Source organism: Gopherus evgoodei, chromosome 4 (genome assembly GCF_007399415.2).
Source record: "Gopherus evgoodei ecotype Sinaloan lineage chromosome 4, rGopEvg1_v1.p, whole genome shotgun sequence".
Classification (NCBI taxonomy): Eukaryota; Metazoa; Chordata; order Testudines; family Testudinidae; genus Gopherus; species Gopherus evgoodei.
Window position 1 is genome coordinate 3,232,316 of NC_044325.1, and position 25,032 is coordinate 3,257,347.

Below are 25,032 nucleotides of genomic sequence, written 5' to 3' on the forward strand. Positions count from 1 at the left end.
CAGACAGCTCCCCTCCTCCTGCTGTGGTTGAGCTTGTTCTCCCTTCTACGCTGGAGACCTTCTCTATGGCAAAAGAGCTCATTTCGATGATGAAGCAGATTGTCCTCAACCCCCAGCACCGCCGGTGCGGGTTATTCAATCCATCGGCAAGCCAGCCCTGGTAAGGCCTCCTCCCGTCGACTCACCAGAGAGACGTCGTTCCAGATCGCGTTCTCGCAGATGCTCTCAATCACGTTGCTCCCGATCCCGGCGCCGCTCGCAGTCCCAGCACCGCCCGCTATCACAGTACCGGTCGCACTCATGGCATTGCTCAGCATCACACTCACCAGATAGATACTCCTGGTACTGATCGGCCTCTCGGCACCGATCTTGGTACCGTGTATCCCGCAGTCACTCCAGGCGACGGGGCTTGAGATCCCGGTCGACCTCCCAGCACCGTTAAGGTAGAAGGTCCCGGTCTCGATTGCGGCACCACCATAGCCCCCAGTACCACTCCTTGGTACCGCCCTGGGATCGAGCGTCCAGAACAGTGCCGTCTTCACAGGGCCTCTCAGCACCACCGTGGCCTTCGAGACTGTCATGGTATAAACCCCCACTCTGAACTTTAGCGTCCAAAAGATGGGGTACCAGCATGAATTCCTCTAAGCTCAATTACCAGCTTAGAACCTGTAGCGCTGCCACCAACCAGGAATTCCAGTGCCTGGTACACTCTGGTCCCCCCAAAACCTTGCCTGGGGACCCCCAAGACCCAGTCCCTCTGGATCTTAACACAAGGAAAGAAAACTCTTTCCCTCACCGTTGCCTCTCCCAGGCTTCCCCTCCCTCGGTTACCCTGGAAGATCACTGTGATTCAAGCTCCTTGAATCTTGAAACAGAGAGGAAAATTCACCTTCCCTGCTCCTTCTCTCTCGCCCTCCCAGACTGTCCCTGAGAGAGAAAATAATCCTGACACAGAGAGAAAATTAACCTTTCTCTCCCGCTTCCCTCCTTTCTCCCCACCAATTCCCTGGTGAATCCAGACCCCGTCCCCTGGGATCTCACACCAGAATAAAAAAAAAATCAGGTTCTTAAACAAGAAAAGCTTTTAATTAATGAAAGAAACAGTAAAAATTATTTTTGTAAATTTAAGATGGAATATGTTACAGGGTCTTTCAGCTATAGACACTGGGAATACCCTCCCAGCCTAAGTATACAAGGACAAATTAAAATCCTTTCAGCAAAATACAAATTTGAACTCCTTCCAGCCAAATACACATTTGCAAATAAAGAAAACAAACAAACATAAGCCTAACAGCCTAACTCACCTTATCTACCTAGTACTCATTATTCTGGACATATAAGAGACTGTATCAAAGAGATTGGAGAGAAACCTGGTTGCACGTCTGGTCACTCTCAGAACCCAGAAAAGAACAACAACCAAAATCTAACAGCACACACAAAAACTTTCCTCCCTCAAGATTTGAAAGTATCTTGTCCCCTGATTGGTCCTCTGGTCAGGCGACAGCCAGGCTCACTGAACTTGTTAACCCTTTACAGGCAAAAGAGACATGAAGTACTCCTGTTCTATTAACCCTTAACTATTTGTTTATGACAGAGACACACTTCAGTATCATCTCAGGCTGGAAGTGCATCATACCATCTGGAGGCTGACTCTGACGGCCCCAGCCACTATCCGGAGAGGCAAGGCCACGATCAAGGGCCTCATCACTGGTCCTTCTGGACACCATGGGCATACCACCAGGCCCAAGGTGCCCCGTGTCATAAACAGATAGCTAAGGGTTAATGTCTCTTTCACCTGAAGCACCTGACCAGAGGACCAATCAGGAAACCGGATTTTTTCAACTTTGAGTGGAAGGAAGTTTGTGTCTGAGTCTTTGTTTTCTGTCTGCCTGCTTTCTCTGAGCTTTGGAGAAGTAGTTTCTACTTTCTAGTCTTCTGTTTTTAAGTGTAAGGACAAAGAGATCAGATAGTAAGTTATATGGTTTCTTTTCTTTGGTAGTTGCATGAATATAAGTGCTGGAGTGCTTTGATTTGTATTCTTTTTGAATAAGGCTGTTTATTCATATTTCTTCTAAGCAATTGACCCTGTATTTTGTCACCTTAATACAGAGAGACCATTTGTATGTATTTTCTTTCTTTTTATATAAAGCTTTCTTTTTGAAACCTGTTAGAGTTTTCTTTTCTGGGAAATTTCAGGGAAATTAAATCTGTACTCACCAGGGAATTGGTGGGAGGAAGAAATCAGGGGAAAATCTGTGTGTGTTGGATTTGCTAGCCTGATTTTGCATTCCCTCTGGGTGAAGAGGAAAGTGCTTTTGTCAGGACTGAAAACGGAGAGGGGGAGTCACTCTGTTTGGATTCACAGAGCTTGTGTCTGTGTATCTCTCCAGGAGCACCTGGAGGGGGGAAGGGAAAAAGGATTATTTCCCTTTGTTGTGAGACTCAAGGGATTTGGGTCTTGGGGTCCCCAGGGAAGGTTTTTCAGGGGGACCAGAGTGCCCCAAAACACTCTAATTTTTTGGGTGGTGGCAGCAAGTACCAGGTCCAAGCTGGTAGCTAAGCTTGGAGGTTTTCATGCTAACCCCCATATTTTGGACGCTAAGGTCCAAATCTGGGACTAAGGTTATGATACCCCGTCAGTGGCTTAACGCTCGGGCCCCTCAGAACACCGGGTACCAGAGACAACAGTGAGCCGCCCTCCCCCTACGGAGACGGATGAAGGTCCAGTTCCATCAGTGGGCACAGAGGCTCCACCTGATCCAACTGATGCTCCTCCTGTACACAACCCACCTCGGGGACCCGTTGGTCCCGGGCCTCTCCTCCGCTTCCTCACCTGATGAGGTGGTAGCAGGAACATCCTCCTCAGGCCCTCCACCAATCGATCTCAGGGCCCATCAAGACCTTCTGAGGTGGGTGGCCCAGAATATGAATTTGCAGATGGAAGAGGTCACTGAGATAGAGGACCCGGTCATGGACATCTTACCAGCTGATGCACCTACCAAAGTAGCGCTCCCGTTCATCCACACTATACAAGCCAATGTCGACACCATGTGGCAGTCCCCAGCTTCAATTCCACCTACAGCTAGGGGAGTAGAGAGGAAATATATGGTCCCCTCAAAGGGGTACGAATACCTCTAAACCTATCCGCCTCCCTGCTCTCTGGTTGTCCAATCGGTGAACAAACAGGAGTGTCACAGCCAGCAAGCATCAGCTCCTAAGGTGAAGGAGGCTAGATGCATGGACCTCCTAGGCCGCAAAATATACTCGGCTGGGGGCCTTCAACTTAGGGTGGCAAATCAACAGGCCCCCCTAAGTCAGTACAATTTTAACACCTGGGTGTCAGTGGGGAAGTTTACGGAGCTTCTTCCCCAGGACTCGCATCCAGAATTTACGGCCCTGCTCGAAGAGGGTAAAAAGGTGGCAAGAACCTCCCTCCAGGCCTCTCTGGATGCCGTGGACTCGGCGGCCAGAACTCTGGCAACCGGAGTGACGATGAGGCATATTTCCTGGCTCCAGGCTTCAGGCCTTCCCCCTGAATTGCAGCAGACCATTTAGGATTTACCTTTCGAGGGACAGGGCCTCTTCTCAGACAAAACCGACCCCAGGCTACAAAGCCTCAAGGACAATTGCGTCATTATGCGCTCGCTAGGCATGCACACGCCAGTGACCCAGCGAAGGTCCTTCCGGACCCACCCATACCACCCATACAACCAGTCTAGGCCGCGTCAGGATGCTACCAGATGGCGCGGCAGGGGTAATCGGAGCAGGCAGTCTGGCCCTCAAGGATCCCAAAGTCAAGTGCCTCCTAAACCACCAGCAGGGCCTAAGCAAAACTTTTGATGGGACGCCCGAGGACGGTCCACCAGTTATCCTACTGGATCCTTCTCCCTCCTTTTTCAACCGCCTCTCCCATTTCCTCCTTGCCTAGTCCCAACTAACCTCCGATTGTTGGGTCCTTCGCACGGTGGAAACGGGATACTATCTACAGTTTGTGTCAGCCCCTCCCTCCCACCCTCCCTACCTGTCCCGCTTCAGGGACCCCTCTCACGAGCAATTCCTCTGGCAAGAGGTCCAAGCGCTCCTAAAGCTGGGAGCCATATAGGAGGTGCCAAAAGACATGAGGGGCAAGGGGTTCTATTCCCGTTACTTTTTAATCCCCAAGGCAAAGGGAGGTCTGCGACCAATCCTAGACCTGCGAGAACTCAACAAATTCCTGATAAAGTTGAAGTTCCGCATGGTATCCCTGGGGACCATCATCCCATCCCTGGATCCGGGAGACTGGTATGTCACCCTCAATATGAAGGACGCTTATTTCCACATTGCCATCTATCCACCACACAGATGGTACCTCCGTTTTGTGATCAACCACCAACACTTTCAGTTCACGGTACTTCCCTTTGGCCTTTCTACAGCTCCAAGGGTCTTCACCAAATGCATGGCTGTAGTAGCCGCCTCCCTCCGGCGTCATCGAATACACGTCTTCCCGTATCTCGACGATTGGCTTATTCGAGGGACTTCTCGCTTACAAGTATCGCAGCACCTGTGCATCGTCAGAGACCTCTTCGGCAGCTTAGATCTCATGATCAACACAGGAAAGTCTACTCTCACGCCCACGCAGAGAATAGACTTCATCGGAGCCGTTCTGGACTCCACTTTGGCCAGAGCCTGCCTCCCCCAGTCTCGGTTTCAAGCAACGGCTTCATTAATTCACAGTCTTCAATCCTTTCCGACAACATCGGTGCGGTCTTGCCTTGACCTGGTAGGTCACATGGCCTCCTGCACCTTCGTGACCAAGTACGCTAGGCTACATCTCCGTCCCTTCCAAACCTGGCTGGCATCAATATACCATCCTCACAGAGACAGTCTGGATTCTCACTGTCCCCAGGAAGGTTCTCGACTCCCTCACTTGGTGGTTAGATCCCTCTCTGGTCTGTGCAGGGATGCCTTTCCACCCACCACAACCTTCGGTAGCCTTAACCACAGACGCGTCATCTCTGGGCTGGGGTGCCCATCTCGGGAGCCAACACACTCAAGGCCTCTTGTCGCCCCAAGAGCTGTCCCTGTACATCAACGTGAGGGAACTGAGAGCAGTCCGTCTAGCCTGCCAGGTGTTTCAGGACCATCTCCAAGGCCGTTGTGTATCAGTATTCACAGACAACACAACGGCCATGTTTTACATAAACAAGCAGGGCGGAGCACGCTTCTCTCTCCTCTGTTTAGAAGCCATCCACCTCTGGGAATTTCGCATAGCCCACTCTATCGATTTGGTAACGTCTTTTCTCCCAGGAGTCCAGAACGCTCTGGAAGATCACCTCAGCAGATCCTTCCTGTCTCACGAGAGATCGATACGACCAGACATTATCCATTCTGTTTTCCGGAGGTGGGGCTTTCCCCACATAGACCTCTTTGCCTCTCGAGAGAACAGGAAATGCCAGGTGTTCTGCTCCTTCCAAGGACACTCCCCGGGCTCCTTCTCAGATGCATTTCTGATCCTGTGGAATAGGCACCTACTTTATGCCTTCCCACCTTTTCCGCTCGTCCACAAAGTCCTACTCAAACTCCGCAGGGACAGAGCCCACCTGATCCTCATCGCCCCAGCGTGGCCTAGGCAACATTGGTTCACCCTGGTGTTAGATCTCTCTGTGGCAGACCCGATCCCCACTCTGGCCGGACCTCATAAAGCAGGACTTCGGCAGGCTTCACCATCCGGACCTGCAGTCCCTTCATCTGACAGCATGGCTGCTATGTGGTTGAGCCGGTCGGAATTGCGTTGTTCCGTCTTGGTACAACAGGTGCTAGTGGGCAGCAGGAAGCCTTCCACGAGGACGACATATCTCACCAAGTGGAAGCGTTTCTCCCACTGGTGTGCTCAGAGTAACTTAATCCCCAGACAGGTTTCTGTTCCCATTGTCCTGGATTACCTATGGTCCCTCAAACAGCAGGGCCTGGTGATCTCTTCTATAAGGGTGCATCTCGCAGCAATTTCAGCCTTCCACAAGCGGGAAAATGGCAGCTCAATCTTTTCTCACCCTATAGTTTCCAGGTTCCTTAAGGAATTGGAGCGTTTGTACCCCCAAGTCAGACACCCGACCCCCACCTGGGATCTCAACCTGGTGCTAGCCAAACTCATGGGTTCCCCTTTCGAGCCTCTAGCCACTGCTCGCTGGAAGACAGCCTTCCTTATCGCTATCATCTCGGCAAGACGAGTATCAGAGCTTTGAGCCTTGACAGTGGATCCCCCGTATACAGTATTCCACAAGGACAAGGTACCGCTGCAACCACACCCGGCATTCCTCCCTAAGGTGGTGTCCGCTTTCCATGTTAATCAAGACATCTTTCTCCCAGTTTTTTTTCTGAAGCCGCATTCATCGCGTCAGGAACAACAACTACATACCTTGGATGTCCGCAGGGCTCTTGCCTTTTATATTGAGAGAACGAAACCCTTACAAAGGTCACCCCAGCTCTTTGTAGCTGTGGCAGACCGGATGAAAGGCATGCCGGTCTCTTCCCAAAGAATTTCATCTTGGGTGACATCCTGCATCCAAACATACTATGAATTGGCTCACATTCCGGCTAGTCATCTCACCGCCCATTCTATGCGGGCGCAAGCCTCGTCTGCCGCTTTCCTGGCCCATGTCCCCATCCAGGAAATCTGTCACGCTGCTACCTGGTCTTCCATTCACACCTTTGCCTCACACTACGCATTAGTTCAGCAGTCCAGAGACAATGCAGCCTTTGGCTCAGCAGTTTTGCATTCTGCAACGTCTCACTCCGACCCCACCGCCTAGGTAAGGCTTGGGAATCACCTAATTGGAATCAATATGAGCAAGCACTCGAAGAAGAAAAGACCGTTACTCACCTTGTAACTGTTGTTCTTCGAGATGTGTTGCTCATATCCATTCCAAACCTGCCCTCCTTCCCCACTATCGGAGTAGCCGGCAAGAAAGAACTGAGGGGCGGTTGGGCTGGCAGGGGTATATATTCGGCACCATAGAGGCGCCACTCCAGAGTGTTGCTAGGGTAAAAATCTTCCGACGAATGTGCACGCGACGCGCGCACGCCTAACTGGAATTGATGTGAGCAACACATCTCGAAGAACAACAGTTACAAGGTGAGTAACCGTCTTTTATCTCATCATAGACGGCAGGGGTCCCAGGAGGTGGAAGTTTGGGACAAGGAGCAGGGGGGGTGGTTCTGCCAGGGGCAGTCAGGGTGGGAAGTGGGAGGGATTGGATGGGGGCGGGGCTAGGGCAGGGCTCTCCCCTCTTTTTTGATTGTTGAAATTTGGTAACCCTAGGCAAGAGGGGAGCCAGGGGCACATGAGGGCTGGTGCCTGCATAAATCCACTGCAGCCTGCAGGAGCCCCTGGGGTGGGTGCTGGGCCGCAGGCTGGGCAGGAGGGGCTGGGGGACACAGCTGCTCCCCGCTAGTGGTGCCGCCACCTTTGCAGGGCTGCTGCCCCCTTGCACCGCGCTGGATCCTCCATGACTGGAGCTCACTGCGGCCGCAAGCAGGATGCTCTGGCTCTCCAGTGCCTCCGGAAGGCAGCTCCTCCCTGCCGAGCTGCTGCAGCGGCCCAAGCCTGGCAAAGTCAGTGAGTGGACTCGGGGTGGGGGCCACCTGTGTGGAGTGGGGAGGGCTCGTGGGGAGTTCAGGGAGCAAAGGCGGGGGAACCTGGTCTGGGGAGCAGCCCCTGAGCACGGCCGGCCCCTGGGCAAGCTGGCCCCTGGGGTCTATAAAGGCTCATTGGGATTTGCCCCTCAACGAACTGATGTGCACGTGCGGGGAGGGGACGCAAGCTGGAAGTTTCACCTAGGGCACAAAATATCCTTGCACCAGCCCTGCCCCGGGGTGTGTGCACCCCAGGTTAAGAACCACTGCACTAAACTGATAAGATCTGCATTTTAATTTAGTTTTAAATGAAGCTTCTTAAACATTTTAAAAAACGTGTTTACTTTACATACAACAATAGTTTATAGACTTATAGAGAGAGACACCTTCTAAAAACATTAAAATGTATTACCGGCACACGAAACCTTAAATGAGAGTGAATAATTGAAGACTCGCCAGCACTTCTGAAAGGCTGCTGAGCCCTGGGCTAGTGTGATATAAATTGAGACATAAAATGCCTTTCCATAGGAGTTCCAGTGCAACCTAGCTATTACTTAAGGAACTGCGTGCCACTATCTTCATGTTAACAATTCTTATTTTGGGATCTCTTAAAAGCAGGGCTTTAAGGACAGGAAGCTGGATGAGACAGACCATACATAAAACCACCAGTAGACTTTTGACATCTGGAACTGGCAATCTGAGTAATTTCCAGAAAACCTATTTCATTTACATAGCAGTATAAGAGTAGCTTTGAAGATTGGAATTTTCTTTATATTTGCATAGCCTGCAATCTCCCATCAACTCTGAACTGTAATTTTAATGTGATTAGATTAATGTATTCATCCCAAGATATATTTGTGCAGTTGCCATTTATTAAATATTAAGATATGATTTATAAGAGCTTCAGAAATATTTAATCAGTAAATGCTATAGCAGTATAGTGCTGTGAAGTGTATTCAATGCAAATAAAAGAGGGCTTCCATACTCCCTCGCTATGCAAGGTCACACAACTGGTTAAGTCAAGTAGGGAGTAGCTGAGAATTCTTGTAGAGACTGATTTCATATTAGTGCCATTGCACATGGCAAGAATTTCTGGAGACTTCTTGAGAATACTGCTCACCATGCTGCATGGCTGACAACAGATCCAACTGCTTTACATTCCAACAGCGGCAGTAGGGGAATATTCGACTTTAACTGTAAACCCTGCACCGCTATTAGCCAGGCCTATGGGACCTGTAACTTGAGTTACTGTCACTAACCCAAGATCTCAGTAGCTAACCCAACACAGGGCTCCGGCTGGCACCAGTGAAAAATCCAAGCAGTGCAGCTAACACATCATTGTTATGCAACATGTTGTAAAGGAAAGGGTGTGTTGTTCCTGAATACAAAGTTTTCTGAATTTCTGTTCCATGAAACATTTAGAATTTTGCCTTTTTCTTTTGGTTGGGAAGAAAAACACATTTTGGAACATTGGAATTTCCTGCAGGACAGAAATTCTATTTTCCAACCAGCTCGACCTGAAACCTTTTGGATATACATAGTGCTTGCCTCAGGGACAGCAGACATCACTCAATTGGTATTGCTGTTTCTGTGATTTTGTGAGGATTAGCACAGGTTGTTGAGTTCCCCATGCCCTGTGATGTGAGATACACACACTGCCTCAGGCTTACAACATTAACACAAGCAGGAAGAAGTAACAACAACCCATGAGATCTCTACTCACTGCCAGTAATGTCAGACATGTCCATACCTGGCCCCCACTCTACAGAGGATGCTCCTAGTTCCAGAGTCCCTGGCTACTGAAAACATTTAGGAATCTCATCCTGGATCACAGAGCAATATAGATTAATAGATTCCAAGGCCAGAAGGGACCACTGTGATCGTCTAGTCTGACCTCTTGTCTAACACAGGCCAGAGAATTCCTTTTGAACTAGAGCATATAATTAAAAAAACCCCTCCAATCTTGATTTAAACATTGCCAGTGCTGGAGAATCCACCAAACCCTTGGTTAATTGCTCGAATGGTTAATTACCCTCAGACTTATTTCCAGTCTGAATTTGTCTAACTTCATCTTCCAGCCATTGGATCGTGTCAGAGCTTTGTCTGCTAGACTAATGATCCCATTTTCAAATATTTGTTCCCCATGTAGATACTTACAGACTGTGATCAAGTCACCCCTTAACCATGTCCTTGTTAAAGTAAATAGATTGAGCTCCTGGAGTCTCTCATTACAAGACATATTTTATAATCCTTTAATTATTCTTGTGGCTCTTCTCTGAACCCTCTCCAATTTATCAAACTTCCTTCTTGAATGGGGGGCACCAGAACTGGAGACGGTATTCCAGCAGCACTAACACTAGTACCAAATACAGATTCTCTACTCCTACTTGAGATTCTCCTGATTATGCCTCTCGGGATCACATTAGCCCTTTAGGCTTCAGCTTCACATGAAGAGCTCATGTTCAGCTGATTAACAACCATGACCCCCTGAATCTTTTTTCAGAGTCACTGCTTCCAGGCTAGAGTTCCTCATTCTGCTCTATTCAGCTTGGGTATTGCATCCAATTTTAGGTGTCACACCTTAGGAGAGATGTGAACAAATGGAGACAGTCCAGAGAAGAGCAACAAAAATGATCAGAGGTTGAGAAAACCTGACTTATGAAGGAAGGTTAAAAATACTGGGCACACGCAGTCTTGGGAAAAGCAGACTGAGAGCATATGACTTCCAACATGTTAAAGGCTGTTATAAAGAGGACAGTGATCAATTATTCTCTATGGTTTCTGAAAGTAAAACAAGAAGTAGTGGGATTAATCTTCAGCAGGAGAACTTCTTAGTTTGGATATTAGGAGGGAAAAAAAACTTTCTAACCATGAAGAAAGTTAAGCATTGAAGCAGGCTTCCAAAGGAGGTTGTTGATTCTCATCATTGGAGGTTTTTAAAAACAGGTTGGACAGACACTTGTAAGGGATGATCCAGGGTTACTAGGTCCTGCCACAGCACAGGGGGCTGGGCCTGATGACTTATCAAGGTCCCTTCCAGCCCTACATTTCTATGATCCTATCCTCTAACTATGGCCTCCATCCTTTGTTCCTAAGTGTTCCTGCATTTGTTCCTACATTTAGCTGTATTAAAGCACATATTGTTTGCTCACACCCAGCTTACCAAGATCGCTTTGTATCACTGACCTTTCCTGTTCATTATTTACCATTCTCCCCCGTCTTTGTCTCATCTGCAAACTTCATCATACAATTGTCATAGCTGCAACACACTGGGGAGAGATGGAGAAGCATAGACAAACATTGGAGGCCAATCTGAAAGCCATTGAAGTCAATGCAAAGCCTCCTATTGGAGTTCAGTGGGTTTGGACATAGTCCCATACTTTCCATTTATAAGTATCATAAACAGATGGTTAAGGGTTAATGTCTCTTTTACCTGTAAAGGGTTAAGAAGCTCAGTGAACCTGGCTGGCACCTGACCAGAGGACCGATCTGGGGAGAAGATACTTTCAAATCTTGGTGGAGGGAAGTCTTTGTTTGTGCTTTTTGGGATGTTCTTTGTTCTCTCTTGGAGTTAAGAGGGGCCAGACGTGCAACCAGGTCTCTCTCCAATCTTTCTGAAACAGTCTCTCATGTTCAAAAATAGTAAGTACTAGATAGAAGGCGGATTAGTCTTTATATTTGTTTTCTTTATTTGCAAATGTGTATTTTGCTGGAAGGATTTTACCTCTGTTTGCTGTAACTTGTATCTTATGCTAGAGGGGAGGGATTCCCTCTAGTCTATGTAAGCTGAAGGCCCTGTATACATTTTCCATCTTGGTTTTACAGAGACAGTTTTTACTTTTTTCTTTCTTTAATTAAAAGCTTTCTTTTTTAAGAATCTGATTGATTTTTTCCTTGTGTAAGACAAGGGGATTGAGTCTGAACTCACCAGGGAGTGGTGGGGGGAGAGGACAGGGGGAAAGGTTAATTCCACTCTGTTTTAAGATTCAAGGAGTTGAATCACAGTGATCTCTCAGGGTAACCCAGGGAAGGGAAAATCTGGGAGTAGGAAAGGAGGGGGAATGGTTTATTCCGCTTTGTTTTAAGACCCAAGGGGTTTGGGTCTTGGGTTCCCCAGGGAAGGTTTTTGGGGGACAAAAAGTGTACCAAAACACTATATTTCTGGGTGGTGGCAGCGCTATCAGATCTAAGCTAGGAATTAAGCTAAGAAGGGTACATGCAGGTCCCCACTTTCTGGACGCTAAAGTTCAAAGTGGGAATAATACCCTGACACCATTGAAGTCAATGCAAAGCCTCCTATTGGAGTTCAGTGGGTTTGGACTTAGTTCCGTAGTTTCCATTTATAAGGAGGCTGGTACATTGGTGAATACCAGCTTTGTGCACCTATCCCCATAAAAGGGGAATTGCATTAATACTGTGGACTCTTCCTGTCCACACAGAGTTATAATGTGTACAAACTACTGTACTTACATCCATTTTAAATGGTCTCATCCAGTCCATGGAAGCTCCAGTGGAAACAGAAACCTATGCTAGCCCAATGCCACATGAAGAATGTCACCTTGCCATGAATAGAGCTACACAACATATGTCCATTCCACCTTGCAAAAACATTCTCTTGACACTATTACATACAGAGAGTATTTGATCCTCTTCGGTATGATACGATTACAATGCTTTGATTTTAATTCATTGTGCAAAAAGCAGCTTTCCCTTTTAGAAATACCAGTCAACATCCTCCTCCTCTTGGTGTGTATACAGAACATACTTGTATGCATATGACCATAGAGAAAATATACTCCCTTTTGCAGTTAGAAGGTGCACTATAATTAACTAAAAACAAAACCAGGCAATCTGTTCAGCATATTCCCCATAAAGCAGCCAAAAGAGTCAATCTACTTCCTTTTTAAAATGTAATAGAAAGGGCTGATATTGGTCAGTTCAAAAATCCTAACATAATCCTGTTTTTGAGATTTTTTTAAATCTTTCTGTGCATGTTGGCAATCTGCTATTAAACTCTCCCAAAAGATGCCTGAATAAAAGTAGTCTAAAAATATTCTTCAGTGTGGCTGCATTCCCTTTTTCATTCTGTTTCTAACCTTGTCTATTCCAGATTCAAGCAGTTTCCTCAATGAACCCAAAAAATAATGCGTAGATGCAGCCACAGGTTTATGCTTGAATATTGCAGTAATTCTGTTGCTTTGATGTCTGAAATTCTCTGAAATAAATGCCAGCTGGACCTGCAAGGGAAATAATTTTCAGACAGTTTCTGTAATCATTAGTAAATTCATGCCATTCCAGAGAAAGCATTTCAAATTGACTGCAACTGACCAAAATTATCAAGGACAGAAATAGGAGCTAAAGCCATTATTTCTTCTCCAAACTTCTGTCCTATAGACATATACAAACAATTTCTCTGTATGGAGACTAGGGATAACATAGGTAATTAAATTCACAAGTGGCTGACTAATTTAAAGAAGAGAGGTATGTCTGTCCAGCATGCAACAACATCCCTGCAAGTTTCTTTCTTCATTCAAGTGCTGAGAGTGGTGCAGAAATTTTTAGTCCTGAAAGAACAGTTATCTGTAGTGTATCCTGTGTCTATTTGGTATGAAAAGCACTTGACATTAGCCATATACCCAAGGGTGGCTCTATGTATTTTGCCACCCCAAGCACGGCAGTCAGGCGGCCTCAGTGGCATGCCTGTGGGAGGGCCACTGGTAACGTGGATTCAGCGGGAGGTATGCTTGTTCCACGTCTTCGGCATACCTGCCGTCGAATTGCTGCCGAAATCACGGAACCGGCGGACCTCCTGCAGGAATGCCACCGAAGGCAGCCTGACTGCCACCCTCATGGCGACCGGCAGGCCGCCCTCCGCAGCTTGCTACCCCAGGCACGCACTTGGTGTGCTGGTGCCTGGAGCTGAATACACCCCATTTCACACGGGAAGGGAAATAATGGAAATTTGCCTTACTCAGCAGAAAAGTTCAGAGTCCCTATCTTCGTGTTGTTATAAAGTTGTACAAACAGTTCAACTCCTTATTGTACTTGTGGAAGGTTGGGTTTGCAGAATTTGCCCTATGGAATCAAGCCTTTCACCCATCACATCTGACGCCCTTCCCTCTGACACAGGGTTTCGCTGTTTTCTGACACTGCCATAAGGGGAATTGATGGGGGATCTCTTGCATAACATGCAGTGAAAGTAGCCACCGCAGTGGGAAGGTGAACCTAGAATTGAACCTACCCTGTGAGGTACCAGTTCAGAGCTGGGGTGCCAAAGGAGGAGGATCAGGGCTCTATAGGAAATACACTAAGAATCATCCTGAGAGGAATGTGACCGGACAGGTGCAAGGAAATGCTGGACCTGACCTGTCCGAAGAGGGAACCACATCAGACTGGGGTGTTAGGAGAACATACTGTGCCTTTAAGGGCAGAGCACACATTAGAGGGAACTGGATTGGGGCTAAAGAACCCTGGTCGGAAGCAGCCACTTTCCCAGACACACAACTAGGAGCTCATGGCTTTCCTGTACCATACCTAATTCTGTTTTAGTTCTAAGGAGTAAGGTTTTATCAGTGTCCAGACTGTGCCCTCCAAGGAATTCATAAGATAACACATGGTACCAGAGTGAGTTAGAAGTGAGGGCAGAGAAAAGAAAACTGATGAAGGAGTAAAGGAGTCATCTTGGAGACGGAGTTACTAAAAGCCCCCAAGGAGTTGAAACTTTCAGGTAATGCAGCAGACTCCTGGAAGAGATTCAAACAGAGTTTATATATGCAAGCACCTGTCTTTGGTAAGAAGGAAGACCAGCAGAAAACCACAATCCTCTGAAACGTTACAGGACTTGAGACAGTTGATGTCTTTAATAGCATGCAATTAAATCAGGCAGAGATATCAAGTTGTGACATAATTTTGCAGAAATTTGAAGAGTACTGCATACCTCAAAAGTGTGAAACATTTGAAAGGAATAAATGTCACTTTAGAAGACAAGAATTCCTAACAGAGCTGACGCTAATGAACCAAGCATGCAACTACGAACAGTTAACAGATTCAATTATAAAGGATCAAATTGGAATTGGAATCAGAGACCCAGAGCTGCAAAAATGACTACTGGAAGATATGGATCTCACTTTGGATAAAACGGTAAGACTGTGTCAGGCACAAATCATTCCAAACAGAACAAAAATAATGGAAGGAAAATAGGACACTGCCAATCTTGATAGAGTGACGAGAGAGAAAAAACCCCGTCAAGCAGTAAGTCAGTACAGAACAAAAAACACAGAGAAGCCTGAAAAAAACAAAACATGAGAGTTCACAAGGGACAGCTTCAAGCATTGCACAAGATGTGGACACAAATACAGACCTCAACAATGCCCGGCTCTTGTTAAGCACTGCAATGTTTGTAAGAAATGCAGTCATTTTTCCAAAGTCTGCAACCAGGATCAACAACAGCCGATGAGGAGACAAAGCCTGCATTCTGAAACACTGATCCAGGAGGAGAGTACAGACAGCAGCACAGAATAGGAGCTTTGTCTAGGAGCTGTATCTGAAGAGGAAGGAGCAGATGGACAATTTCCTTAGAGACTAATGGGACTCTTATAACCTACAAATTGGACACTGAAGCTCAGGTAAATGTTGTTTCAGATACTAGTGTTAAAAGGCTGAAGGGGGAAAAAAGCCAGGAAACATGGTGAGCAAACAGGTTAAACTCAAATCTCATAGTGAGGAACTCATTTCAGCTAGCAGTATGCATGTACTAGAAGTGAAGGTAAAAGATCAAATAGAACCCAAACTTTGTGACAGTTAAAGGGAATAAAGCACTTATATTGCGTTTAAAAGCATGACAAGCCCTTGGGCTAATGCAAAGAGTGCACGTGGCAGAGGAGATAAGGGAACAGGCATAGAAGAATAGTCTCAAGATGTTTCAAGGTCATAAGAAAACTAGCAACTGAATAGAAAATTGAACTAACAGAGCCCAATTGTCCCATCATACATGCCTCTAGAAACAGTCCTCTAACTATGAGAAAAAAGTTCAAAGAAGAACTGGATTGGTTAGTAACGACAGATAGAATTAGAAGAGCCTACAAGTGAGTGCACTCACGAATAATAGTTTTGGTGAGGAGGAGGATGGAATACAGATTATGCCTGGATCCTTCGGAGTTTAACAAATATATCAAAGGGAGCATGTTCAGTTCCCTACCAGGGAAGATATTACTGGGGATACGGCTGGTAAAAAGAGTATTTTACTATTTTAGATGCACTGTCTGGATTTTGGTGGATTCCCTGAGATGAGAGGAGCTCCAAATTATGTATTTTTTATACCATATGGAAGATATTGCTTTCTCAGCTTACCATTTGGTCTAAAATCCATCCACTCCAGAAGGCTTTCATAGGACTGAAAAGCAAATATTTGAGAGAATTGAAGTGTACACAGATTATATTCTCATCTGGGGCAGCACAACAGAAGAACATAATTACAGATTAAAGAGAACATTGGACAAGATGAGAACAGTAGGCCTGAAGCTAAACAAAAATGTAAATTCAGGCTCAGAGGAATTACCTATTGAGGAGAAAGGTTAACTGAACAAGGGGTATGTATTGATCCTAGCAGAGGGCAAGCTATGACAAATATGCCGCCCCCAGAAAATGAAGAGGGACTGCAGCTGTTTATGGGAATGGTGAATTTTGTAGATAGATAGATAGATAGATAGATAGATAGATAATTTGGCTGGGTAAACCAGCAATCTCTGTGCACTCATGCAAAAGAATAATCAATGGATGTGGGATAATGAGTTTGGTAACGTAAAACAATTGATTCAGAAAGCTCCTCTCCTGAGGTATTTTGACAACTGAAGACAGACCAAATTGTCCACAGATCCTCCAAAGAAGGCATAGGGGCTCCATTGTTACAAAATATGAGCACCACCTGGAGACTGATGGCATATGCATCCAGCGCTCTTACAAAAACAGAATGCCATTATGCCCAAATTGAAAAGGAAACTTTAGCCCTGGTACATGGTTGTAAAACAAAGATAGTTTGTTCATTTATGGAAGACCAGTTGTTGCAGAAATAGATCACAAGCCTTTGATATCAGTGGCAAAGAAGGGCTAGTGGACACTCCATCCAGATTACAATGATTGGTTTTCAGCTCCAATTGTCTGATTTAGCAATAGTCTAAAAACAAGGCAGAGTTGGTGGTAACATACTATAAAGAACTGGGGCCTATCTTATGTGATTCCTTGTTCTGTTCATTCCCTCTGAAGCACCTGCCATTGGCCACTGCTGGAAGATAGGATACTGGGCTGGATGAACCTTTGATCTAACCCAGTAAGGTCTTTCTTATGTTCTTATGAAAGAGAGATGTGATTTTAGATTTGAAGGACGAGGGCAAGAGGATGGGGAGTGTTGAAACATTATAAAATGTTATATTTAATATAATATATAAAACAAATATATAAAGATAATATAAAAGTTGAAACAAAATGTTGACATGACTGAAACAAAGAAGTCAAAGTGATTCATTTAGACACGTTGCTGTTGAAAATGTTGTCAAAATTGATATGTTTCTGCAAAATTGCATCTTCCAATGGAAAAGTGTTCTGGCAAAAAAGATGTAACCAGTTCTATTGCGGGCACATTATCCAGAGAAGGAGATGCTAAAGAGAACCACCAGTCTTCTTCCAACTGCACTGAGTGCCCTCTGGCCACACAACCCCATGCTGGCGTGTCTGTGTGAGCCTGATTGGTAGTCAGGGTAAGATTTGCCCATCAAGTCCCGCATTACCAGAGTTCAAATTACATTTGGTTCAATGCACAAAATCCCAGAAAAAGACTCTTCCACTAATGCAGCTCTGCCCACCAACACATTTGGAAAAGCCTCCCTCTTTGAAGTGCCTGTGACCAAGTTCCAGGAGCTTCCTAACTCCCCTGGAGAGCATTAAATAACCCATCCAGTTGGACACAGCCAGATGTGTGACCGTGCAAGGAAAAACTGATGATTACACTCAAACCTTCTAGGTCTCTGGAAAGATCTTGGTTGTTTTAGTCTCCTCTTTAATTGCTCTGTCTGTGCACCTGAATTTGGGCCACTTCTATTTGATTTTCAACATTCTTTTCACATTTCCTACTGTTGTGTGTGCTTTGTTTGGACTTCTATGGCTTTCCCTCCCTTTTTAGATAACTTCAGATTTATTCTGCTCCTGCTCCATCTACTCCTTCTTGGTTTGATAGGAGACAATTGAACTATTTTATTCATTTTAGCTTCTTTTCTCCTCCCAATTCCCCCCACTTGTGAACATTTGGGCTGAAATTGCTCCTCCTTAGCAGAAGTCACTGCATTCACATCACAGGAGGAAATAAACACTGGTTCTGCATATTTTCACTCTCTTCCTGGTTTCTGCATTCAATTTTTTAAAGGTCTCCAAGCAACACTGGCTGTGCGCTCAATGCCATGTGCTCACCAATAGTGCCATACTGATTACACCCCACAGGGAATGTGCTTAGATGTGAAAAAAAAAAAACAGAAAGTAAATCTTATTCTCTTCGTAAACAGTCTAAAATCCATGTTACATATTGACAAGAAAGAACCTTTTAAAATTCATATTGGAAAATTGAAATATTATTCTTAAAAAGTGAAAATGCTGTAAAATACAAAGGCTTTGTTACAACTGAGCTTTCTCTTTTAGAGAACTTTAATTTTGCATGGCTGTGGAAGACATGATTTATTAGTATCTCCTTTGATGTTTCTGATCCTATGAGGCACTATAAATAAACATTTAAAACTCATTAAGTATAAAAGAGAGGAAACTATAATAATGAGATAGGAGCTTTTCCAAGCAGATCTTTGGGACTCCATGACTCATTCTCAGCATAAAAGTGCAGAAGTGAAACACAATGACGATGTTATTGTCAGTGGAGAGACACTCCCCTTTTCAAGGTTCAGTTTAAATCATCACCTTCATCACATCAGTCAGGCCCAGTTGTTCTGTCCTTACTCACAGTGAGTAGTACCTCACTCTGCAAGTGGTTACATTCATTTAAACAAGTAAGGTGTAGCAAAGCTAGCCAGGCTGAGAACCTCTTCCTCCCATTCTATAGTGGAGATGCCAATTCCAGGCCTGCCCAGATGGACCTCATTGAGTGAGAACTCTCTGATACAGCAGGTGAAAAAACAGAACCTTCCTTTCACAGCAGAATTTCAGCATTTTGAAATTCCAACCCGAAACGGCATGTTGAAATACCAAGTTTCATGAAAAATAATTCCAGGAAGTTTTGAATGAGAGCCGTTGAAATGGAAAATTTGACGATGGTCAATTGGAACAACATGTCAACAAGACATTTCCATGCCACTTTTTGGTTTCAAAACTACATTTTTAATTTTGATTTTCCAGATCAGAAAATAGAAACGTTTAACTAAATATACATTTTTCCCCAGGGAAAATTTTGACAAAACCCTATTTTCTGTCTGGAAATTTTTTTGTGGGAAAAATTTTGAACAGCTCTACCCCCCAATTTGATTGAAAGCTCTGCAAGCCAACCCAGCATGAATAAGGATGGGAGAATCTGCTCCAGTGAGTAATGTGTGTTACTCACAGCCATGCATGGACCTCAAAAGATTTGGGTCTTTACTTCAGTTTAGAGAACATGAGAACGGCCACACTGGGTCAGTCCAAAGATCCATCTAGCCCAGTATCCTGTCTTCCAACAGTGGACAATGCCAGATGCTACAGGTAATCATCAAGTGAACCATCACCTGTCGCCCATGCCCAGCTTCTGGCAAACAGAGGCTAGGGACACTTCAGAGCACAGTTTTGCATCCCTGTCCATCTTGGCTAATAGCCATTGATGCACCTATCCTCCATTAATTTTTCTACTTCTTTTTTGGACCCTATTAAAGTCTTGGCCTTCACAATATCCTCTGGCAAAGAGTTCCACAGGCTGACTGTGTGTTGTGTGAAGAAATACTTGCTTTTGTTTATTTCAAACCTGATGCCTATTAAGACGTAGCCAGAAATGCAGATGTCTGTGCAAGTATCTCTCAAATCTCTCAGATCCCAAAAGCAGAGTGGAGGGAGAATGTTGCTGCAGAAGCCAACTCTGTTGTGTTTCTTCATCTTAAACTCCCCCATCCCCAAAATTTAAGGATCAAGTTTACCAAAGGTAGAAACCTGCTTGCGTACACCAAAACTCTGTGTGCCAAAATGCAACCAATATTTGACTGCACAATTGTGTGTGCTGATCAAACAATTGCCCACCTGAACACCCAACTGTGCGAACCTTTAGCATCAAAATGAGGAGCAAATGCTTCCCACTACTCCTGTGGGAGCAGGGAGCTGACAGCAGCATATATGTGTGGACAGTATAGATACCACCACCTGCTACAAGGGTCCTTGATTGAGGGAAGCAGGCACTGCTATAATTCAAATGTTAAATGACATTGGTGAACATGAGGGTGTGAGGGATTGATGGCTCTTCAGCCTGTTACCCCTTCTGCTCCAGTCCTGTAAAAGCCCCTTTTCACATGTTCCTCACTCAGGTGGAGAATGGTGGCTGTTCTCCAGGGCATCATACACCCTCCATTCCCCACACAAGTCAATGCTGACTTCAGATGCATGTCCTCCCCACATCACAAAATCAGCTTTCCCACTCCTGGAGGAGGGGCTTTTGGGAGACAGCTGGGCAGGGCTGAGCGGGGGGGTGGGTGTCATAAACAGATTGTTAAGGGTTAATGTCTCTTCTACCTGTACAGGGTTACAAGCAGGGAACTGGACACCTGACCAGAAGACCAATCAGAAGACAAGATACTTTTAAATTTGGGTGGAGGGAAGCTTTTGTGTGTGTTGTTTGTCCGTTGTGTGTTCTTCTCTCGGAGGGTCTGAGAGACACCAGACATTACTACAGGATCTCGAAGTTTCTTTTCAAATAGTAAGTAAAAACAGGCAGTTTAGGCTTTTTGATTGTTTTACTCTATTTGCAATTGTGGATCTGGCTGGGTAACTTTTATATGTGTAGTTGCTGGGAATATTTTGATTTGTATTGGTACTGGGGGGAAAGTCTCTTTCTGGTGTCTGTAAGCTATAGGACCTGTAATATTTACATCTTGAAGTTACAGAGATAATTCTGTACTTTTTCCTTTCTTTTATTAAAAGATTTCTTTTTAGAGAACCTGATTGATTTTTTTTTTGCACCCTTGTTTTATTCCAGGGGATTGGGATAACCCACCAGGACAGGTGGGAGAGATGGGACGGGGGAGAGATAGAATCTCTCTCTGTTTTCCTTGAATCTGTTTGCCTCTTTGTGGAAGGGAAGGGAGATGCTTCTCTGTATGGTGATTTAAGAGGTTGGATCAGTATCTCTCATTAGCCCAGGGAGGGAAATTCTGGGAGGGGGAAAGGTGGGGGAATGGTTTATTTCTCCTTGTTTTAAGAACCCAAGGGATCTGGGTTCTTGGGGTCCCCAGGGAAGGTTGGGGAGGTCAGAGTGCCCCAAAACACTATATTTTTGGGTGGTGGCAGTGCTATCAGATCTAAGCTGGTAATTAAGCTTAGAGGATTCAGGTGCTAGTATCTCATTTTCTGAACTCTAAGGTTCAGATTTGAGAGGGAATGCCATGACAGGGGGTGGGGCAATTTGCCCCAGACCTGGGCCCCAAAGGGGACCCCATGAAAATATAGTATTCTATAGTACTGCCACTTTTTTTTATGGAAGGGGCCCCCAAAATTGCTTTGCCCCAGGTCCCCTCAATTCTCTGAGCAGCACTGCAGCTGGGAACAGCTCTTGCCAATGGCCACAGTGACACCATACAATTGTTTCCGACTCCCCGCAAATCTCCAGGAACCCAACTTCCCTGCCTGCTCCATGGAGTGGGACTGAGGGAAGCAGTACAAACTCCACTCTCTTCCCAGCTGGACATCCCAAGGCCATTAAGTGTTCTGTCCCCTACCTGGTTGTAACCACAACTGATCGGGAATTTTCACTGTTGCTGAAAATTTTCTGTTGGGAAAATCAAAATGGCATATTTCATTTCAGGGGGCTTCAACCTGAAACAAAGCATTTCAGTCCAGCTCAACAAACCAAAATGGCACATTTTCATTTCAAAGGGTCAATTTTTTTGTTTCAATTGAAAATGTCAAAATAAAATGTTTGGACATTTCTAAATCAATTTTTTTTCAGAAAAATTTCTTCCACAACAAAAGTTGCTATTTCAAAGTATTGTCCCCACTTGGGATGAAAAGAAACATTAAAATCTCAGACTTTCCCTGGGGGCAGATGGAAATTCCAAATGCCTCTCAGCAGAACAGTCTTTCTAGAGGACTATTTGACCCCTGATACTTCAACCAAGCATGGCCTTTCTTTTCTCAGAAGCTAAACAAGAGCTACACACTTAAAGTTTCACAAATAAATGATACATTATATGTTCTCTTACAGTTCTGCACTGCCTGCCTGGTTTGCCTGAGAAAGGGGCTCCATTCTGCAGCATTAATGCTCATGTTAGGGGTGAATTCTGAGTAGCCCTCAAAGGTTTGTTGAGACATATTTACATACATAAATTATTTATGGACATGTTTTCTCTATAATATTTTGGTATCACGTGTATTAAATAAACAGAATTAACTTGTGCTTTTCTATTCCTCCTTTTCTACCCCTTTCTCTGTCACTTCACTTTCCCCTCTCTAGCTATGCCTCTATCTTTCCCCCTGTATTTAAAATTCTGGATTTTTTTAAATCAGGTTTGATTCTCTAAGAGCATGTCTTTCATCCTCTCAGACAAGTCTGGCTTTTAGAATCTGCCTTTGATAAAGGAAATACTACTTTCAAATAAATATGGTAGGTTAAGTATTCTGATACAGATTCTTTGGAGGAAAGTTTAAAGAGTACAGAATATTGATCTGGCAAAAAGCTTGGGGTAAATTGTCTGATGTATCTGGAGCTACAGAAAACACAGAGCAGAAAGCAAAGCTAATAATTCTTTCCTGGTTTCAGAAAAAGACTATTTTGTTTTTGCCTACACAATTTTTCTCATGTTCACCATAAGTAAAATGTCTTTTATTTTCAAATGACAAAAGTGGTTCATTAGCATAGAAGGGAGGCACATCCAAAGCTTATTTTTACTTGTCAAAAATCACTCCGATACCCAATCCGTTGCAGTGCAATTCACAGTACAGACAACTTGAAGAAACAGAAACATGCACATATAGGAGGCTTCCCAGGAGAAATTTTTAGTAAAGCTTCTGAAAGTTTGATAAATATCAGCTACATTGACTAACTATTCTAGTTTGGATCTTGTAAAGCTAATTACTAGTATCTAGATATGTGAGAACTCAACATGCTTTGAAAACAGGAATTCATTTGGCCTTACAGCAGTAGAATTTAAGTACTATAAAATAGCCAATTGTTCAGTCATTCACACCAATTAGTTCCCTGTGAGGTGCTTCAGTTAACTGCCATTTTTGTCTATTTGGATGTTATGTTTCTCGGGTCAAGGATGGGTATTTGCATTGAGAGTACAGTACCTAGCACAATGAGACTCCAGTCTTATGTCACCCAGAGTAAGTCAAATTAAATCACATAAAAGTTATCAGTTTTTAAATGTTTTGTTGTCAGTGCATGCCTCGAGATAGGATATGCATGTAGCGTGAATAAAAAATTATTCAATTAATATTTTTCATCGCCTAGAAATTAAGCATCAACTCTTCCTTAATTAAAATTATTTAATTTATTACACAGAAAATGAGCACACCTTCCCTTTAATCTCCCTGCTGTTTAATTCTGTGTGAATACCAATTTTTGTACCTATAGGTCAAGGAATGCATAATGTTCAGATATAACAGCATCTCTGAGGAGTAACACTTTCTACTGTCTGTGGTTGGTTAGGACACTCCATCACATCCCAGTGGATAATGACCTGGCCTTAGTTATATACTCATTCATTATCTCTTGGCTAGACAGCAGCAGGGCAATATACTGGGGATGAAGCCTTCAGGCGTGAGGAAACACCAACTAATTCAGAGTCCATCTCCATGTCAACGCAGCTACCTGTTCTCTGCTCTCTGCACTAACTCCCGATAGACTATCGAGTCAAGTTATCTCTCAGGTTTCTAAATTACCTGGGCCTATGTCATAGTATAATTCCCAAATGTGAACCTTAGCGTCCAAAATATGGGTACTAGCATGAATTTTCCTAAGCTTAATTACCAGCTTAGATCTGATAGGCTGCCACCAATCAGGACTTAGGTAGAGCGTCTGGTCTCCCCAAACCCTTCCCTGGGGACCCCAAAGACCCCGATTCCCTGAGTCTCACAACAAAGGGGAATAAACCATTTCCCTTCCCCCCTCCTTTCTCCCACCAATTCCCTGGTGAGTGCAGACTCCCTTCCCTGGAGTTTTACAAAAGATAACCAAAAAATCAATTAGATTCTAAAAAAGAGGAAAACTTTAATAAAAGAAGAAAAAACATAAAACTTTTCTCTGTAATCAAGCTGGTAAATATACAGGGTTTTTATAGCTTATAGAAAATAGAAAGAAGCTTTCTCCAGCAGAAACACAATTTAAGCTACTTCCAGCAAGTACACATATGCAAATAAGAAAACAAGTTAAAAGACTATAACCGCCTTTTTTACTTACTAACTATTCTGTATAGATAAGAGACTGTAGCAGGGAGATTGGCAGAAACCTGGTTGCACCTCTAGTCTTGTCCAGGACCCAGAGAGAACAACCCACAAACCCAAAACCTACAAACAAAGGCTTCCCTCCACCCAGATTTGAAAGTATCTTGTTTCCTGATTGGTCCTCTGGTCAGGTGTTTGGGTCCCTGTTTGTTAACCCTTTACAGGTGAAAGAGACATTAACCCTTAGCTATCTGTTTATGACAGCCTAGAATATCTAAAAAATGAGGATTTGGTCAACTCTGCTCCTCAGGTCCAGTGGAACGTTCTGCTACTCCACAGAGGTGGCTCTCAAAGGCTCTGATGACCTCTTCCTGGCCAAAGCTCAGAGTCATTGTTCCATCCTCATCCTCCCCAACCTTTCAGCTGCTTTTAGCCATTTACCACATTCTTCTTGGGATCACGTCTCTCTTGGCTTCCATGCCTCTGGTCTCCCCTTTACCTCTTCCCTCTCTAATCACTCATTCAGTGTATTCCTGCAGAGGATCCTCCTCATCTTCTCTCCAGCCTTCTATGTGGCTTCATCCTCGGTCCCCTTCTCTTCTCCCTCTACACCTTGTCTCTCGGTAATCTCATCTACAAACACAATTTCAACTACCACCCCTATGTGGACGATTCACCGACCTCCTCTCCACTTCAAACCATCTCTCCGGGATGTCCAAATGGTGGCTTAAGCTCAGCATGGTCAAAATATAACTCCTCATCTTTAACCGCACAGCCTCCTCACCCCTTCTTTCTCGATCACTAAGGGACACCACC